General features: G+C 45.2%; 1 protein-coding gene and 1 long non-coding RNA gene across 5 annotated transcripts in view; one reads left to right on the top strand and one right to left on the bottom strand.

Moving 5' to 3' along the window:
* The window catches only part of Srgap1 (SLIT-ROBO Rho GTPase activating protein 1), a 266921-nt gene that overhangs the window by 65353 nt on the left and 181911 nt on the right, over positions 1-19657 (top strand). The gene's annotated exons all lie outside the window — the stretch shown is intronic.
* Gm51787 lies at positions 124-4478 on the bottom strand. Its single transcript, XR_003948978.1, has 3 exons — positions 4419-4478; positions 993-1116; positions 124-723 (listed from the first exon to the last, which is right to left on the bottom strand). It is a non-coding gene; the product is annotated as a predicted gene, 51787 (long non-coding RNA).

Below are 19657 nucleotides of genomic sequence, written 5' to 3'. Positions count from 1 at the left end.
CCTCTGTATTTTGAGACAGGGTCTCTTGTCGCTTTTGCTGGCCTTGGAGTCACAACATAGCCAAGGATAATCTTGAATTCCTGATCTTCCTGCCTCTCTATCCTGAGTGCTAGTATTATAGACCTGAAGTGCTGTGTTCCACTTCTCAGGTTGTCCACTAAGCCTGAAGTGGAAACTTTCTTTCTCTAGCTGTGTCTCAGGCTTAAAAATCTCATTATCTAGTAAGATCCATTTAAAATCCTTTCTCTTTGAGGAGCCTGTATCTGTCTTGGAGATATTACTTTGCCAATACCACAGCACATTTATAGGGTCTCTCTCTCTCTCTTCCTCTCTCTCTCATTTTGGAGAACTGGAGCTCGACAAAGCTCCTGCAGAATCTTAATTGCAGGACTTCATAGCACCTGTGTATGTTTAGTCTTCAGGTCACCTTCACAACTCCCCCTGGGCAGCCTGTCTTGAACAGATTTCAAACTTTACCTCCTTATTAATGTACCATGAACACGGCAGGCAGCGTGTTCGTTCTACAAGGCAAACTCCTGGTATACACTGCAGATGGAGGGGCTTTAAAGTAGTAAACCATGTCGGAAAGTTGTGTAGTTACATATGTGTCTTCTCTATGATCCAGTGCCTTCTCCTTCTTACATTCAAACAAGAGAGATGAAAATACATGCCCCAAAGAGTCTCAAATAGGCTTATCTTCAGCAGCCTTCTTCATGACAGCCCCTTGTGGAAAGAGCGTAAGCGTACATCAGTGGTTGGCAAGGTAAACAGATTTTGCTAAATCTGTATTAGCCTGACTCGAGCTGAGAGAGATATACAGACCAGACAGGACAGACAGACAGAAAGCTCTAGAACATCACTCATTATAAATGAACAATGTGGACAAATCTCAATATTGTTTTGAGCGATGGCTTTCGCGTGTGTGCATATAGCTACCAAAGCTGGTAGAATTGCCAGCATCAAGACTTGGCATTCTATGGCGCGGCACTTACCTCTTGACTATCGCCTCGGTGAGAGATGGATTTGAAACAGGATGCCAGCGATAATTGTGTCTCTGGAATCCTTGTCTCTGGACTCCTCAGCAAATTGCCTAAGTGTCTGCTTTAGTTTCCTCATCTGCAGAGTGAGAAGGAAATCAGAATCGACCACAGAAAGCTGCTGGGAGACTCAAGCGCACTTGCCTGTTTGGGTTACATTTGTATCAATTAAAATGTTAGAGTAAACCATGCTGATCTTCAAGACAATAGCTCACCTGCCCTCATCCCTGCTGCTCAACCACCTCATCTCCGCTGCTCTCTACTACCCAAGAGTCTCCAGGGCAGAATTTGTTAAAGACAATATTTGGTCACCAAGAGAATGGCCAGACTCAGGTTCTAATCTTGATGGTTTTAAATTTCTTACACAAGTGGGTCCCTTCCCTCCCCACTTCTTTGTCAATTTGTTGAGTATTTGTCCTGTATGGCATCACAATTATTTTCTCCGTTATCATCATTACAGCGCTTGGCAGCAGGTGGGATGTATTCCCTGCGTTGCCAATAGCATTAGAAGCCTTTGCAGAGGAAATCTTTAAAAACCAATTCAATAGTGGTTGCTCAAAGAATTGTTGATGTTCATTTTATATTTGCAGAGAGCTAACAGGACACCCTAGCGCTCAGAGGGGGGTCATCAGATCACCTCTCTTTATTCAAACCATCCTTTTATTTTATGTGAGGAAATTATAAATGACCTAAAGTGCTTGAGCTGGGGAGGACAGCATGGCTCAGTGCTGGGATGATAAAGACACTCTAGAAGATGGGAATGGCACGCAATATGCAGACCATAGGACTCCTGACCCTGCTGCTCTGATTCCGTGTTCAAGCAGTGCAGGAAGGATAGGATCTTTGATTAAGGCATAGATGTGGTTATAGTGACTGCATCTTGGAGTAGAGAAACGAAAGGGGCCTCCCATTTGCTGAGTGGTTTGATGAAGTGTTTGGGCTCGCTTTGGTGGAAAAGATGATCTTATTCATTTGGGGCTCAGAAGGGAAAAATTCAAGATTGTCAAGTGTGTCACGAACAAAAAGGGTGCAGATGGCCCCGGACTGACTTTTGGTTATTATCCTAATGCTATTTTTACACTGGAAGATGAATATAGGCTGATGAGCCTTTGCACAAATGTGTGGTTCGCTTCTTTTGATTGAAGTATCTCCGTTTGTACTTGCGTGCCCTTTACTGACAGTGGCTTGCTGGTGGTTTATGCTTTTGCCAGTGTATCTTCGTAGCCGACACACCCCAACCCTCACCACCTTTGTTTTTCATTAAGGAGAATCCCAGTCATGTCATGGAAGTGTTCAGCTGTTGCCACAGTGTGTCCCCTCACCAAGAATGAAGTGACGTGGGGAAGGTTTATTTTTGTGGTTTTGATTGGATGATTCCCATGTGTGTGCTGTCTTGGCTCCCTCAAAATTCTGTCACCAGTGGCCCAGAAGTGATGAAATGAGACCAGGGCATCCTTCTTTCTTTTCTTCTTTTCTCTGGGACTCATTTTACACATCTATAAAATGGATCCATTAGCTTATATTTTGAACAAAAGAAGACACAATAATGATCACAGTAATTACTGATCAATTAAGGGAATTCTTTTTCTTTTAGCAACAAATGTACCCAGTGTTTGAATGCATTTTTCAGGGTACAGTTACGAGATAAAGTTTCCTTTGTTTTATTTCCTTCCTATAACAAACCTTTCTTAAAGGCCTAGTCCTACCTATGGATAAAGTGTGATAAGATGTTGCAAACAAGACATGATTAGTTGGGGGATTTTTCTGCTCAAGTCACCTGAACTATTCTTTATTCAGCAGCTGTTATCATTGTGACTCACAGAGGCAGGCATGATGCCAGGCATGGTGGATCTTACTGGGGTGTGTCTGGAAGATCAGAAGTGACCCTTTACAGGGGAACATACAACATTAATACCTTTCTTACATTAAAGAACATTTGAAATTCCAGCACGCTGGAGGTCAAGGCAAGAGAATCAGGAGCTCAAGACCAGCTTTGGGCACAGGGGCCGTGAGGCCACTAACCACAGTCCCTGTCTCTGAGTCACTGAAAACTTAAACGTGAGAGCAGAGGAACCACAAGTGCTGTGCCTGAGGATGTGGCAGGTAGAGTTTTTATTAGGTGCACACAGGAAGTGAATTCTGGGAGAGCGGAAAAGCATGGGACACAGACTGTGGACCACAGGGCAGGTGCTGATCCACAGGAGGCCGCTGTGCACACCAAGTGTAGCATGCACAGGGCCGGAGTTTAGAGTGTACAGTTCACAAGTGTAAGGCCGAATAGTGAGTGCTCCTTGGCTTTGACTTTGTTGTTCTATTCATTTACACATACACATGTGCACACACGCTCATGCACACATGCACATACAGACATACACATGTACACACCTACATGTACACACAGGCTCATACATGTACACACATGTACACACATGCAAACACATGCACACACAGGTACACACTTGTACACATACATGTACACACACGCACATGCAAACGCATGCACACATGGACACACATGGACACACAGTGCACACATATACACACATATACATACATACATACACACACACATGCATACACATGCACATACACAGAGCAGAGAGGGGCAGGGGTGAGAGGGAACCTGTCTGCCTGTCCAGGTGGGGATGCTTGGGAGTCGGTTGTCTCCTCCCACTATGCGTGATCTAGGGTGGAGCCCATCATCTCTTTATTTTGGTTTCTTTTGAGTCCAGGCTTCAGCCTGGCTTAAAGTCATGGTCTCCTGCTCCAGCTCCCAAGGGCTAATGTAACAGACATTCACCTCTGTACCCTGGTACAATGTCTTGAGTGTTGGCTTCCCAGACAGTTGGAATAACATCTCCTGCCCAGGAGATAATTCTGTAGATGCACAAGAGCAAATAGGAGGTTCTACCCCAGAGCGAGCTGGAGAGCAGTTGCTTGTGTGGAGTATTCTAGTTTCATGTACTATGGGGATTTATTTTTAGGAATTTTAAATTTATTTTAGATTAACCAAAAAAAAAAAAAAACCCTACACCAACACACACACACACACACACACACACATATATATATATTCATACACACACACACATATATATTCCGTAGATTAGAGTGTTTTGGGTTTGTTTGTTTGTTTTTGACAGACCTTTTGCAAAGTTAAATTGAGTTCCAGTCTGTAGCAGATGTGCATGACCATCCATACTTGACTTGGAAGTATCTGGCTCGGCTCCTTTAGTGTGGACTCTTAAAATAGAGTTTTAAATCAGTTTCCTTCAAGACTGTGTTCGTGCTCTTTTGTGTTTTCCCCTCCTTCCAGTCTTTGAACACATCTAACAGCTAACTCCTGGCCATGCCATTATTGTTTAGAATGGTAAAACTTACAGAGAGAACACCTGGATTTGCCAATCCAGAGAAGCCACAAAATGGAAGCCAGGCCCAGTCTTCGGAGCCTAAGGAAGAGAAGTGACTCAGAGGGAAGGAGCACTCACTGCTCTTGGGGAGCACCAACTGTTGGCTCTATGTAGATGGCTCACAACCATGGGATGGAACACCAGTTCCAAGGTTTCTGATGTCATTGTCTGACTACTGAGGCTCTCTAACACATATTGCCTACATACATACCTCCCACCACAGACCTATAAATAAAAAACGAGTTCTCAACCACGCTCCTCAGGGTTGTGATTATAAAAAAGATAAAGGGGTATAAGAATATGTTTTATGGGGGTGTGGTGAGGTCTGTGGGAAGAGCGTGCCTCGGTAGGCCTATGCCAAGGCATCCCTTCCCCTGAGGGACCAGCCACAGGTAGGTATAGTATAGAATAGAGTTTATTCAGGGGAGGGGGAGGGGAGTTAAGAGGGTAGTAGAGGCAGAGAAAGGCAGGGAAAGGGAGAGAGTAGAGAATTAGGGGCTGGCCATGACCATGTGGAGAGAGTGGGAAGGGAATGGGAAGAGAGGGGGAGCAATGGGGCAAGAGGCAAGAGAGAGAGGAGGGAACAAGCAGCCCCTTTTATAGTGGGCCAGGCCTGCCTGGCTATTGCCAGGTAACAGTGGGGGTAGAGTCCAGACTTACTGGCACATACCACCCTCTTTCAATTCTATTTTTATGTGAATTCCTTGTTTTTCAGTTTACGATTATTTGCCATTGTATTTGGTTGGTTGGTTGGTTGGTTGGTTGGTTGGTTGGTTGGATTTTTCAAGACAGGGTTTCTGTGTAGCCCTGGCTGCCCTGGAACTCGCTCTGTAGACTGGGCTCACCTCAAACTCACAGGAGATCCACCTGCCTCTGCCTCCTGAGTGCTGGGATTAAAGGTGTGCTCCACCACTGCCATTCTTTAAACAACTAAACAATTATCATTATCAGTGGAGATGAAGAGTGGAAAGGCAGGCAGGTGGTGCTAAGAACCAGGTACTTTGTCCCTGGGGATTGTTGTGAGGGCCTTTATTTTCTTAAAGATTTAGTTTTACCTTGAATTCTATGTATATGTGTGTGTCCGTTTGTCTGTGTATGTGTCCGTTTGTCTGTGTATATGTATGTGTCCGTTTGTGGGGAGGTGCATGCGTGAGTGCAGGTGCCTGCAGACTACAGGAGACATGGGACCCTCTGGAGCTGAAGCTACAGGTTTTTGCAAGCTGCCAGGAGTACTGGGAAACTGGACTCCAATCCTCTGAGTAGCGAGTGTTCTTACCTGCTGCATCATCTCTCCAGCTCCCAGGAGCCCTCCCGGCAGTTCCTGGCTCTACACCAGCCTGTGAACAGGAGAGTAGATTATGTCCTTGGGTTTATACCGCACAGTCCCCTGCGCCTAACACACGAATGGTCAGCAAGCAAATATTAGTCAGATAATAATGGGCCCGCCAAGTCCTATGAAGGGTCTGGGTAGTAGGTTTTCTGTATGGGTTGTCTGCCACAGAGAAATGTGTCTTAGTTTTAGAAAACATTGTTGGGACTGGAGAGATGGCTCAACCTTTAAAGGCTAGCTAGGCTCACGATAGATAGAAAGAAAGAAAGAGAGAGAGAGAGGGAGGGAGGGAGAGAGAGAGAGAGAGAGAGAGAGAGAGAGAGAGAGAGCATTGTTGCTCCCAAATCTGAAATTCAAAAGCAGATAAAGAGGACTGTCTGCTTTACTATAATATTTACACTGCATTTCCCATAGCAACTTGCTGCAATGTTTTGAAAACACGATTTGCAGTGAAGAGGCAGTAATTTGCATAGACTCTGTGGTGAGTTTATGTTTTGTGGGCTTGAACTCTGGTTTTGTCTGGGTTCCCTGATATTGAAATGCACACCCAGCCTGAACTTAATTTTATGAACGGGCTTACCTAAGAATAGTGATTACTAAAATTATATTTATCCCATCTGTTTCACTATATCTCTACACGGAAACTTGGCTTTAATTGTGCATATAAATGAAGTTTGAAGGCTTTGAGGGTTCCATCTGAACGTTAATGTCAAAAAGTGGGGAGTTTCTCTGATGCTGTACCAGATGACCTCTTGTCTGTGGGCTTTATTCTTCTGTGAGGGGATGAGACCTGGGATAGAAGGATCTAGAAGGAGCCAGCCCTTCCAGAGTATGAGGGGTGAATAATGAGTGTGCTTTCTTCTCCTTGACTTAGCCGGTTTCTCAGCTTGAATTGGGATGAAGGCATCCTCACTGGTAACAGAAATTCTGCACATATCCAGCACTGACTTTTATCTGAGCAATACCCCTGGGAAGTGATCGGGATACATGATCATGTATTCCCGTATACTGAAGATGGAACTGAATTTAAAAGTCTACTACTGGCCTAAAGGCCAAGAGCCAGGTTTTCAAATTCCAGCTCTCTCATGGGTACTCGGTATAAACAGGATGAAATGCCCAGCTCAGGCTAAGTAACAGTCTCGGAGCTGGGGATCTAAAGTGGAGGAGAGGAAAGAAAGCAACTCCGGGGAGAGTGGAATGTGCTGAGTGGCTTCCATATGACTGTTTTGTTGGCTTAGATGGCTACTGCAGGCTGGAGTAGGGAAAGTGGGTCAAAGAGCAGAGTTACAGCTGCTGGGAGCTCCCTTAGCAGGTGACACCTTCTGTGAGTCCCATAGTGGAAAGAGAGAACTGTCTCCCACAAATTACCCTCTGATCGCCATGGTCCACAGCACATCTGTGTCCGCACACGCAAATACAACAGCTACATCCAACCTTCTTTTAAAGAGTAGAGGTCAGATGAGGTTGGAGGGATTTGAGAACATACAGGGGGAAACCATGTAATGTTGAAACCATCATAAAGTTAAATAAAATGAAAGGTTTAAGGGTTTTTTTAGTCATTTTAAGTGTTTTCACGGGTGTGAGAGAGAGTGCCACAGCACCTGTCAGTCAAAAGAAAACCTGTGACTGGCACTTTTCTTCCACCAATATGTGGATCCTGGGTATTGAACTCAGGTCGACAGGCTTGGTGGCAAACCACTCTACCTAACTCCTGAGCCATCTCGCTGGCCCATTTATTTTGTTGACCAATTCTGTTGCCTGTATACATTTCACTTTATATATAAGCTACCACAGAAGATAATTTCATTAAAAAAAAAAAAGATTGGAAATCAGACAGGTTTTTTTTTTAATTATGTAGCTAACGTGACATTATCTGTTGCTCCAAATGAAATTTAATACTATATTATCTTATGTATTACATAATTGGAGTCAAACTTGCCTGTGACATCTGGGCCGCATCTGGTGGTTTAATTGAAACAATGTTGCTGAATTGGAGTAGTTTGATACATTCTTCAAAGATTTCATCTCCCCTAGGAAAGAAACGGGAAAATCCTGACATTCTGAATTCTCTGCTTACAGAGACCGTTCATGTGCCAGCAATAGATAGTCTTAATGTTCCTTAATGAGCTGGGCAGCCATGTTGCTTAGCACCCAGAAACTTGCCTACAATTACTTTCTCCCTCTCACTAATAACTTGGGAGCATTCTAAAGGCGAACCTACAACATTCTTGTCTTTCTTTGGGGAATCCTCACTTTTTCTTGGCATGATGTCCCCCTTCACAGAGACTGGAAACATACAGGTTCTAGAAGCACCCACTGACATGCAGTTTCCAGCAATCTCCCACATACTAGCCAGGGAGGGCAGAATTACCAGATGAGCCAAAACACAAGCTGAGTGTGTTATATATTATCAGCACACCATGTGTGTGGACTAAGCCATGTGTGATAACCCCCGGGGGCGATCACTAGGAAGATGAGCCCTTGGACATGGGGCAGGAGAGGCTTGGCTCTTTAAAGGCCCCAGAACAATGGAGCTCACCGAGGTGAGGTGGAGGATGGAGAACCCCATAAGAGGCCTGCCATCTCCTGGGGCTTGGAGAAGAGGGGGTGAGGGTGGGGGAGTGGTGTTGGCCTAGGTGCTTTGTCCAATTCCACATTCTCAACCGGTTCACATCTCACTCCTCCTGAGCCACATAAATTATGCAGGGACCTCCGAGCCCTTGCAGATGTGGAAGAGCAGATGCTACTGTGGTTTGAGACAGGATCTCTCAGGCTTGAAGAGGTGTTGGGTTGTGCCTGCCTGTCACCTGTCACCTGCTGAGCTGAGGCGGACTGTGCATCTTTTCTGCAGTGTAGAAAGGACCTCAGCCCAGACCTAGCCTCATGGGACTCATGGGACTGGGTAAGAAAGAGTAATGATAGCCTTCCCAGTTCCCCCCTTCTCCTTCCCTCCTTCCTAATATTAATAGAAATGATACCTTAGCAGTTGGGCATCTGGAAGGCGTTATAAAGTTTCCTGTCATTTGTGCACATGCAGAAACAGAACTAAGCAGTAAGGTTCACCTAATTGCTGCCTTTCTCTGGGTAAAATTTCTTGAAGTTTTTGCTCAGGCTTTGCAGAAAGTTTCTTTAATTTCAGTGAAAATGTACCTAGGTGGCATAGGGTTTGCCAATGTTCTCCGTTTTATCTGAAGAAAATCCCAATAGGCTTTTTTTTGGGGATCTGAAAACTGTGTACTTGGCTTTCTGTTAGTGTGTCAAGAATTGTTACGTAAGAGGAAGTGTACTCTTAGTGGGACCACGCCAATTAGCACAGTACTTTTTAATTGGCTAACTGGTAATGTGGGACGTGTGTACTTCATGGTATACATGTGGGGGTCAGAAGGCAACTTTGTGGAGCCAGTTCTCTCTTTCCGTTATTAGGGTGGGTTCCAGGGACTGACCTCAGGCCATCAGGTTTGCGTGGCACGTGTATCTGCTGAGCCATCTCACCAGCCATCTTTAAACTCATCCACCCTCCTGTGACCATAGGAACACGTGACCTAAATCCATGCAAGTCCCTTGGCATGGTAACAGTTTTATATTTGCCTCACACCGGTTTCGTTTCAGAAAATTCGCTTGCTCATATATGTTCTCATATTTTTGAGACAGAGTCTTGCTACATAACCAGGCTGGCCTTACGTAGCATCCTTCTGCCTCAGCCTCCGGTGCTGGGATTATAGACTGTGTGCACCCCTACACGGAGCCCCTAAAAGGCCTGGTGGAAGCATACAAGGATCTATAACATAGAATAGAATGGAGGCATGCGACGAGAGGCTTGAGAGGAAGGACGACCTAGACATGGGCTGAGAGACTTGTCATGCGCCACGCCACCTGAGACCGGCCTCACTGTGTTACCTTCGGGTGAAAGCTTGTTTCTCTCAGTGAAAGGGGAGCTGGTCTGTTAAATACTCCACAGTGACCCAAAAGTAAAAGGCGAGTTGTTTCTAGAGAGGAGGGAGGGTAATTACTCCTAGAGTTAAGACGTCACTTCCTCTCTCAAGGGTTCTCATGGTTCGAAATGCTGCAATTTTAACTGCCTGACGTTACAGCAGCGGAATCACTCCAAGCCTTTACTTCCTTCCTGTGAAGTGGTGAGGTTGAATTAGAAGATCTGCAGAGCCACTGCTGGTATCCAGTCCAGACTATATATGTTAGCATTCTGTCTAAGCTCCGCCCCACGGTTACCTGGCAACAGCCAGGTATGCTCCGCCCCACAGTTACCTGGCAACAACCAGGCTTGCTGGACTAACTATAAAAAGGGCTGCTTGCCCCCTCTGCCCTTTCCCTCTTCCTCTTGCCTTCCTGGAGGGAGCAAGCAACCCCATTTATAGTGAGTCAGTCATACCTGGCTGTTGCCAGGTAACCATGGGGCAGAGCTTAGACAAAATGCTAACAATATATGCCCCCTCCTTCCTTCACCTGTGCTGTCTTCTAGAAACCAAAGCGCCCTCCCCTGGGGAAAGAATGCTGAGCAGCCCTTACCCAAGACACTTGGGTCCGGAAGTGCTTCCAATTTTGGGATGTTCAGAGATTGGATATCATGGAAACGAGACTTAAGTCTAGATGAGGCGATTGTCTCTTGTTTCGTATACATATACAGTACTCATCCAGAAAGTCACTTCATATGGTATTTTAAATAATTTTATGCACTTTGAATGTGGGATTTTCCTCTAGCAGCTTCTGGTCTGCACTCAGGAAGTTGCGGGTTCTAGAGCACTTTGGATTTTCTGACTAGGAATCCAGCATGTGTTTCCTCTTGCCTTTCCTCCAGCTTCTCCTGGCCTAGCATCCTGTCAAACGTGTCTTCCTCATATAGCTGCTTATCTGTTTCCCTGCTGAACAAGACGGAAAAGCTGGGCAGGAGACCATGAGCTAGTCCAGTTTGTGTCAGGAGAGAAAGGGGCCGGGTAGGGTGTTGCTGTCTGGACTTGAGGTCACGCAGGAAATAGGAAGCAGTCTTTATACTTCCTTCAGTTGGCGGATGGTTGAGGAGTCTGCCTGATCCTTTCTGTTGTTGTTGTTGTTGCTTAAAATGTAGGCCGAAAGCCGAGCTGTCTGTGTGTCTAAGGCACTAAATGGCTAATTGTTCTTAATTGTATTCTGTGTTCAGCAGACCACTAACTACACCATCAGCTTAAAAACAGTGTTTAGGGAAATTGGGCCTGCTTTTGTTTTGCACAGTCCAGTGTTATCATAGTCAGAGGCTTTTGCCCCACGCTGTCACTGGGAAAAGTCACAAAGGAACTTGACGTGGGGCGGCCCCTGTGAATTACGCATGGCCAGCATCTGGAAACCGGCGGGTGCCTGAAGAGCTACCCAGACCCATCATCCCTGTTGTGGTTGTACACAACCTTCCTGGCCCTACCCTACATCCAGGCTGCAACTATCCTTCCTGGGTGTCAGGTGCTTAATGGCCTCTGAATGGAAGTGACATTTTGGAGTCACAGAACATGGCTGGCCTACGAAAGACAAGTTCATGATGCTGCAGAAGATGCTTGAGGTGGGGCCCAATGCCTCATAAATACGCATTCAATTAACCCTTCCCTTACTCTTTGCACTTTGCAGTTTGGTATCCCTGTCAGGATGAACTCTGATCCCTTCTCCTTTTGTCACAGAGTGGGAGGGTTGAGAGGGTGGTGACTGCTCTTGTCAGCATGCCAAAAACACAAACAAAACAAAAACTAATTATCCTTTCTAAATGGGGACCTGGCTAGTAACATAGGGCTTTCTCGATTATCAGTGAGGCCCATCAGCCCTGACATCAGCTCATCCGGAAGGTATCTGGGGAATGTCTGCGAATCGTGGATCCATGGTTAATCAATAAGCTAAATGCCCTGGGCCTGATGTTCGTGCAGTTTTCTCTCACAGTCATTGGCATGTTGTTTTAGCATTTTACTTAGATTTCACCAATGCTGTCCTTTTAGCAATAAGCTATTACCATCTTTAAGAAGCCTTCTCCCATAGAGTCTAGATGTCTAGACCCCTGCTCTCTGTGTGGTTGGTGTTTTGACTAGAAAGGTACCCCAGTGTCTTCCCAACATTTTCTTGCCTGGAGTCTTAAATTTAGCTGAAATTAAGTTAACCCTGTTCACACTGTCACAATACTGACATGACCCATTGAATAGAATGACCCCTTTCTACACACACACACACACACACACACACACACACACACTTGCTGCATTTAACCTGTCTGCAATACAGGTTTGGGAATCAGCTGTGCATATCGGCATAGAGAATGAGAAGTACTTAGTAATAGACCTCAGCAAGTGAAGGCGTCCTCAAATCCCACACGTCCATCAACGACTGCACCAACCTGGAAGTTGCTCCCTCTGCACCCTGATTACTTGAGCTAACAGTAAGGGGGTGGGTGCTGAAAGCAGCTGTCACAGGATTGCACACGGGTATCCCTGTAGTTTCTAGAAGTCACACCACTGACATGTGCAAGCAAAGAAAAACACAGTGTTGTAGCCCTCAAATTACAAAGAAAGGATGTGTCAAATAATAGCCATATACAGTATGGCTTATAGGTAGACTCTCCAGGTAGACAAATTAGCCATATGCACGCTGTGTGTGTGTGTGTGTGTGTGTGTGTGTGTGTGTGTGTGTGTGTGTGTGTGTAATATCATTATGATGCCAACGTGGAAAATTCCACACCTGACCTCACGTGATGGGTCACAGTCAAAATACAAGCATACTAAAAATATTGTTTAAAATGCTTCCATTATGTATCCGAGGCCCCTATGAAACATAATTGAATCTCCTGGTCAGACTTGGGTCCTGTCCCCTAGAGATTTCATGATATTTATGCAGGTCTTCCAAAACCTGAAAATACCTAGAACTGGATTCCCTTCTGGTCCCCGTTTCAGGAAATGATGCTTTGCACAGCTGCCCTTGATTTTCTGACAGATTCCCTCTCAGGTGTGGGCGCCCACTAGCATCCTTCCCTTTGTTCCTTTATCTGGTAATTTTCATTAGGGCTGTGTCTGTCACAAATTGTTTACTAAGTGGATAGTTTTGTTTAATTCAGTGGATACATAAAAAAGTTATTTTGGCCAGTTTCTATGAGAGATCTTTTTTTTAATACGAAAAAAGGAAAAAGGAGCCTTCCCAGCACACAAGGACCTACTTAACAGAAAATCTAGGCTAAGTGTGGTTAGATTTAACTCTCGAAGGTTCAGGAGAACAGTTAGCTGTCTGTCACCCATTATCTGATGGAAGGACCCATGCTAGAGAACTAGGAGAGACAACTGCTTTCTCTTAGGGCGTAATTTCTACATGGTTTTATCGACACAGCACAGCAATTGGAAGTGTCTTTCATTTTACAGAAAACTATAGCAATCTTTTTTCTTTTCTTGGCAGGAATTTACACTGAGCACTAGGCACATTGGTCCATGCCATAGTCTAAGGTGTTCAGCGCTAAGACAGGAGGATCATTTGAGTTTGGTATTCAGAGCCAGCTGAGTAGTGTGTACAGGTGAACGAGACACCGTGCCAGGAACTTAGCATAACTACACTTTAAGCTATTCTGTATTTCTCCCGCCTGGAGGAACAGTGCATGGGGGATGGGTACTGTCAAAGGTGACTGGCTTGAACAGTGCTGCTTCTGAAGGCTTTGGAAATGTAGGTTCCAACTGGCCAATGAGGGGTGGCTGTGTGCAGCGACACGGTGACTGTGAATCACTCTGGTGATGTGTTTGAACCAGTGTGTCGTTGGTATGCAGAGCTGGAAGGACGGGGTCTGTGAAATGTTTGCATTTCAGATATATCCAAATATTGTACAGCCAAGATGTCAGCTCAGGGGACTTACACAACACAGACAGAGATGTGTAGTCGCTCTTTGGTACCTGGTAGGTCCTGGGGTTGAGCCCGGCTCATTAGGAAGACAGAGTGGTGAGCATTTTCGGTTTCTCATTTGTAGTAGCAAACCGTCTGTTGGGAAGATGCAAGGCCACAGAGTCTTACAACTTTGTCACTGCCTTTTACCATGGCCACGACAGAGGTACAGAAAACCGTTAAGATAGGAAGCTTGCGTGGCTGTAAGTAGCAAAGCCGGGGCTTTCGACTGCCATAACAAGCCACCAGAGACCCAGGTAGCTTATCAGCAACAGGAATGTAGATAGTCCAAGATGAAAAGCTTGTCTGATGAGCCCATCCTCCTGACTCATTAACAACCCCCTTCTGTGTGCAGCCTCAGATACAGAAGGAGCAGGAGGTCCCCATGGGGCCTCCTCTTCAGACACCATTCCATCGGGCCTTAGGGTTTACTCTGTGGATCTGAGACTGGAGCACTGTCTATTTCTGTATGAAGAGCCAGATCTTGTGCCTACCCTATGCCTTTTGCCCCTGCTGGAGGATGTCGGACCTCAGGCACAGCAAAGGACAGCATGGTTTTCTAGACACAGAGGTCAACAGAGCTCACACGCGTGCAACTGGACAGACACCGACGGTCTTCAGCTGCCTTTGGTTATGTGCAAAAGAAATAAGCACAGCCAGAGTTTGAACAAAATCCAATCACTCTGATTAAAAAAAAAAAAAAAAAAGCAGCAAACCTCCAGACATAGAAGCTTACATTTGTCACCAGGCAGGAACCTAGGCTCATACCGGGTGACCGAGCAGTGAGGTGCCTTCCCTGCTCCTCCTTGTAGCCCTACCCTGGAGTCATCCTACCTGGGGAACAAGCCTTATTCCCTCATTCCTGGATCCTGCCTCCTGTCCTCTCTGTAAGGTGACATGGAGAAACCACCGGTCCTTTTCTTGTAAAATCTAGCCATCTGGACAGAAAAGATGACTTCCTGCAGAGTTCCAGGGAGCCCACCCCCCTATCCCCTCCCCAGTGCCAGGAAACTTAGTAAACACCACTCTTCCGATTCCCTGATGGGCAGCAGAAAGCTGGACTCAGCACAGTTACTTTTAACTCTTTCTTGACATTAGTGTTAATAGGAAATTCTCCAGGGGCCAGCAGCTCAGCAAGCTGACCTTTCAGGTCTCAAAACTGGGAGGAGTTTTATCACTGAAGGGAGAGCGTGATGTGAGCATTGCGGAATACGTCCTCATGATACACACATGTACACACACACTGATTTTGTGGACTTGGCTGTTATTGCTTATCAGTCCTAATAACGACAGTTCATTTCTCTTCATTTCTCTGGTTCTTTCTGTCTCTGATTCTCCAATAAGCTTTCGTTCCCAGGGACGTTCAGTTTCCTAAAGTAAGTTACCTTAGGGGGACGGATAACTTAGGTCTCGCTCCTTAGAAAACCGGAATTTTGTGCACAAGTATTTTATGGGGGAATCCTTTGGGACTGACACACCCTAAGAGGATTGAATTGATATCACAGGGGAACTGGGACTGGAATGTCCATAGCCAGGGGCAGAATCTCAGGGGCGGGGTCCCCTTTAGCCAGGTAAGTTTCTGAGGAGAGATGATCCTTCAGACAACACCCCTGGCAGCTGCCGGATTGAGGACCTTTGTGTCAGAGCAAGAGACCTGCGTACCCATTGGTGCCACTTTCTGTCTGGTACTCTCTCCCTGGTGTCTAGTCTTGGAAAAATTTTGTTATTGTTTTTGTCTGTTTGTTTGGTTTTGTTGTTTGTTTGTTTGTTTGTTGTTTTGTTTTGTTTTCTTTGCTTGTTGTTTGGTTGTTGTTGTTTGCTATAATCACCTTGATGGATATTTGACTGCAAATACCTGCTGTGTTCTTTTGCCCTGAGTTGTGTCACGGAATGGAGGTTTGTTATGAAGAGCAGAGTCAATCGGCACAGTGGGGAAGGTCCAAGTTCCATTTCTTCCTTATCCTGATGCGCTTGCTGCCACCCTCACATTGGCCTTAGTAATGTCTCTTTCGATGTGGCAATTCTTGCCTTTTGTATAGTTTTCTTACAGAGCCATTGGCCCACAGTAAATCCTATTCACAGTATGCGATCTGGTAAGTTCAGACGCATGTCTACCTCTGAGCCCACCTAGTGGGAAGGCTCCTACCTCATGATCTTTTGGAATCCTTTCCTTTATATTCCCCAGACCTGTCTTCCCAGGCAACCTTGATCTGCCTTCTTTCACTGTATCAGTTTGTATTTATTTCCTGAGGGTTAGAGAGAGAGAGAGAGAGAGAGAGAGAGAGAGAGAGACCATACAGTAGTTACCATCAGTGTCGGGGATGTGAGGGAGTGGGGGCTGAGGGAGGACAGGCACTTAGTAGGCCCATGACGATCTGATGGAATTGTTTGCACTTAGTAGGCCCATTACGATCTGATGGAATTGTTTGCAGTTTTTATGACTCCAAAGAAAGGTAGTATGGCCATCTCATGTGCACGCTGTGATGTAGAAAGCCTCTCTCATTTCTTTCAGATACCCAGGAGTGTAGCGGCTGAGCCACCAGGCTGGTTTAACTTTATAAGAATTTTCCAAGGTTTTTAAAGCAGTAGCATTTTTGCATCCTAACCGGAAGTCAGTGGTTACGTTTGTTCCACATCCTTAAGGCTTCAGCATGTTGGTTCCTTAACGTGCTAGCCAATGTTAAGGGTGACTGTGCCGTAGCAGCTCGTTGTGGCCTCACTTTGCCTATCCTTGCTCAAGGTCATTCCATTTTCTTCTTTTCCCTGAAACGCTTTAATGTTTCAGCTCTTATATTTAGTTCTGTGACCCACTTTTCAGTTAATTTTCATTTGTGATGTTCACTAAGGGTTTGCTTTTTTTTTTTTTAATGGACACAGGTACATGTTGTTCCGGACTACTTGTTTAAAAGGCCTTTCTCTATTTATTGAAGCTGTATTAAGAATAAATGGACTGTGCCTGGGACCGTTTCTCGACTCTTTTGCATTGCATGGATCTGTATATCTCTCTTCAGAGGACACCATACTTCATTGATTAGTTATGGCTTTATAATAATAAGTCGTGTGATAGGTAACATAAAATCCTTCAACTTTGTTTTTCAATATTTTTGGCTAGTTGAACTCCTTTAGCTTGTTGGTCTGGCATCTAGCTGACTGCTGACTAGAGGTGATGAGCAGTTGTAATCCCAAGGATAACGTTCTGTCGTTAGACTTAGCTGTCCATAATTCCCTTGCTGCCCATTGTGAGGTCACACAACTTTCCTTCCATTCTTGAGTACTCTGATTTTGTACTGAGTTTTGTCAAAAGTTTTTTTTTTTTTTTTGCACTTATTGAAATGATCTCATGGTTTTGTAGTTTATTCTGCAGACATGATTTCAGCAATATAAACAATATTTTCAACTGAAAAATACCACCTAGTCTCTCTTGTCCTAAGTTATCTAGTTCTTACAGGTCTTTATACTACAAAGTCAGCAACGGAGGAGACCCGGTCCCGTTTTCTCCTTTAGATCCCAGGGTCAGCACCCTCTCTGCCTTTCATCTTCTCAGGCCTAGTCTCCTTCCCTTCCTGTTGTGATCTGGGGAAAACTTCCCGGAAGACCATCTTTGACCTTGGTGTTTTTCTTCTTCCAGAGTCCATCCCTGACCCTTTCCTTCTTCCAAATAAGGCTCTTCTGCTCCATGTACAGATAATCAGTGTCTCCTGCAGACAAGCATCTGACACCCGGCCATCTTGTTAGATATGGATGGACAGTGGTATCCCATTGATAAGGTGGCACCTGGGCCTAATCTGAGTACATCCCCCTCCCCCTTCCCCATATCTGTGTTTTCCCACTTTGGGACTTGTATGTTTCATTTTTCAGTCCTCCTCTTATATTTCATATTGCCACAAGACTGTAAGTGGAGTCTGAGCGTGGGGGGGGGGGGAGGCAGGGGGCGGGTCACGATGATGGATGGAACCAGCATGCCCTCCCATAAATGGAAGGCGGTTCTCATGTATGGGTTGAATGAGTAGATAAACATAACCTATCCAGTTTCCCTAAATACATATTTCTTATCAGAGAATAGCAAAGGCCTTTGATTTGAGCAGAGGGTAATTTCTCACTTCTGCTTTTCCATATGTCCCTTACGTCTCAGGTTGGTGCTAGATATGGGCTTTTCATTTTTGAGCAGTTAGTTTCTAGGAAACCTTATACCAGATATCTTGATTTTAAAGAACAGTGCATATTCTAGAAATGGAATAGGTCAACATAAGGAATCATATGGCTTCGAGATACTTTTTCGATTTCTGAGTAGTCATAGTTACTGACAATTTTTTCTCTTGGCCATTACCAAGGCGAAATCCAAATAGTCTTTGGGCGTGGGGGCTAAGGGGGAATAAAGGCGGCTGCATTGGCACAGACGCTCCCTTCAGTCCGATACCAGTGGAACCTAATAGCCCTTGTTTTGAATTTCATAATTCTAGACGAGTTAAACTTGAACATGTATCCCCAAACAATGGTGCCTCTGTTTCCCACCCAAAGGCAGGGATTGTGTTGTGCCTAACTGGTTATCAGGCCGCAGGCTGCCGGTCTAAAGAGTGAACTTTGGCAGGGGGGACTTGGCTCTCAACCCTGTTTTGCAGCTGGCTAGAATGTGAATAGACTCGCTGAAAGAGAGACATATCTTCTCCAAGGAAGAGCGAAATAAAACCCCTCAACCTCATAAGCCTTGCTCCTTTCTGCCTGCCCCATTTACCCTTCTGGAAAACACCAAGTGTCAGAGACGCCATTAAATACTCGTATATGAAGAACGAAACCAGATTGATCTGCCCTCTGCCCCCAGTAACCCTAATCCTCTGAGATCTGTTCTTTGTCACCTCACTATATCTTAATACTGATTTTCCCCCCTAACTTCTCCCACTTTAAGGGATTGGGAGACTAGCGCAAGTCTTTTGCATTTTGTGTAAGTCAGCTCTCTATCTTTGGCTATTATTTGGATTCAGACATGCATAGTCCACCGTACACAGGTGGCCCCATGTCACCAGCACAAGGCCTGCTTCTGACTCTCTCCCAGGGGCTTCTGGGTAGACCCTTATCAAGTCTCTACAAAGGTTGCTTCCTTCTGTGTCTGCCCCTGACCTCCCTTCATCCCAGAGCATACCAACTTAACCAAAGTGAGTTTCCCTGCAATAAAAGCTCTCCGAGCCTTCGGACTATGCAGAACTGCTGGCATTCCACTAGGTAGCAGGGACATCCGAGGTATGAAGGAAGCCTTGACTGAGGCTGATAATTGCAAACAACGATCCATTCCAGAATGTTCCTTATGTAATGCCACTCCTTCCCCCTTCAAAGGAACAGCCTGCCTTCTCCACCCTCCCTCCATCTCTTCCTTCTGCAGCAGGTGTCTCACGTCCTGCTTGCTTCTCTACCCTGCCTGTGCTGCCTTTGCACTCAGCTTATAACATGGTAGTGAGTAGATCATCTTGTTTGTTGATTTGCTTAGATGAGCACCCAAAGACTGGAAGGGCCCAACCAAATTCTTACTCTATTTGGCTTTTGATTGGATTAGCACACAGTAGGTGTCTTTATTCATGTGTGCAGGTAGGACTAGTGGCCTCTATGACTAGATGGTCTAGTGACTTCATTCCCTTGGTTATTGAATTCAGAATGTGTTCCAGAAACCGTAGATCCAGAAAAACTAATGGTTATCGAAAGTTGGACAGCGTTCTTGCCGCTAATTTGCAACCACAAAGAATAAGAATTGTGGGGCCTGGAGAGATGACTCAGTGGTTAAGAGCAGTGGCTGCTCTCCTAGAGGACCTGGGTTTGATTCCCAGCACCCACATAGCAGGTCATAACTGTTTAACTCCTGTTCCAGGGGATCTGACACCCTGACACAGGCATACATGCAGGCAAAACTCCAATGTATATAAAATAAGAATAAATTATTTTTGTAAGGAAGAATAGCAGTTGTATATCTTACCAAAAAATAGCAACAACAACAACAAAAAAAAAATCTTAAAATT

Source organism: Mus musculus, chromosome 10 (genome assembly GCF_000001635.26).
Source record: "Mus musculus strain C57BL/6J chromosome 10, GRCm38.p6 C57BL/6J".
In the NCBI taxonomy this organism is placed as follows: Eukaryota; Metazoa; Chordata; class Mammalia; order Rodentia; family Muridae; genus Mus; species Mus musculus.
The sequence above is the reverse complement of the archived record's forward strand: the minus strand, read 5'-3'. Positions and strand labels throughout refer to the sequence as shown.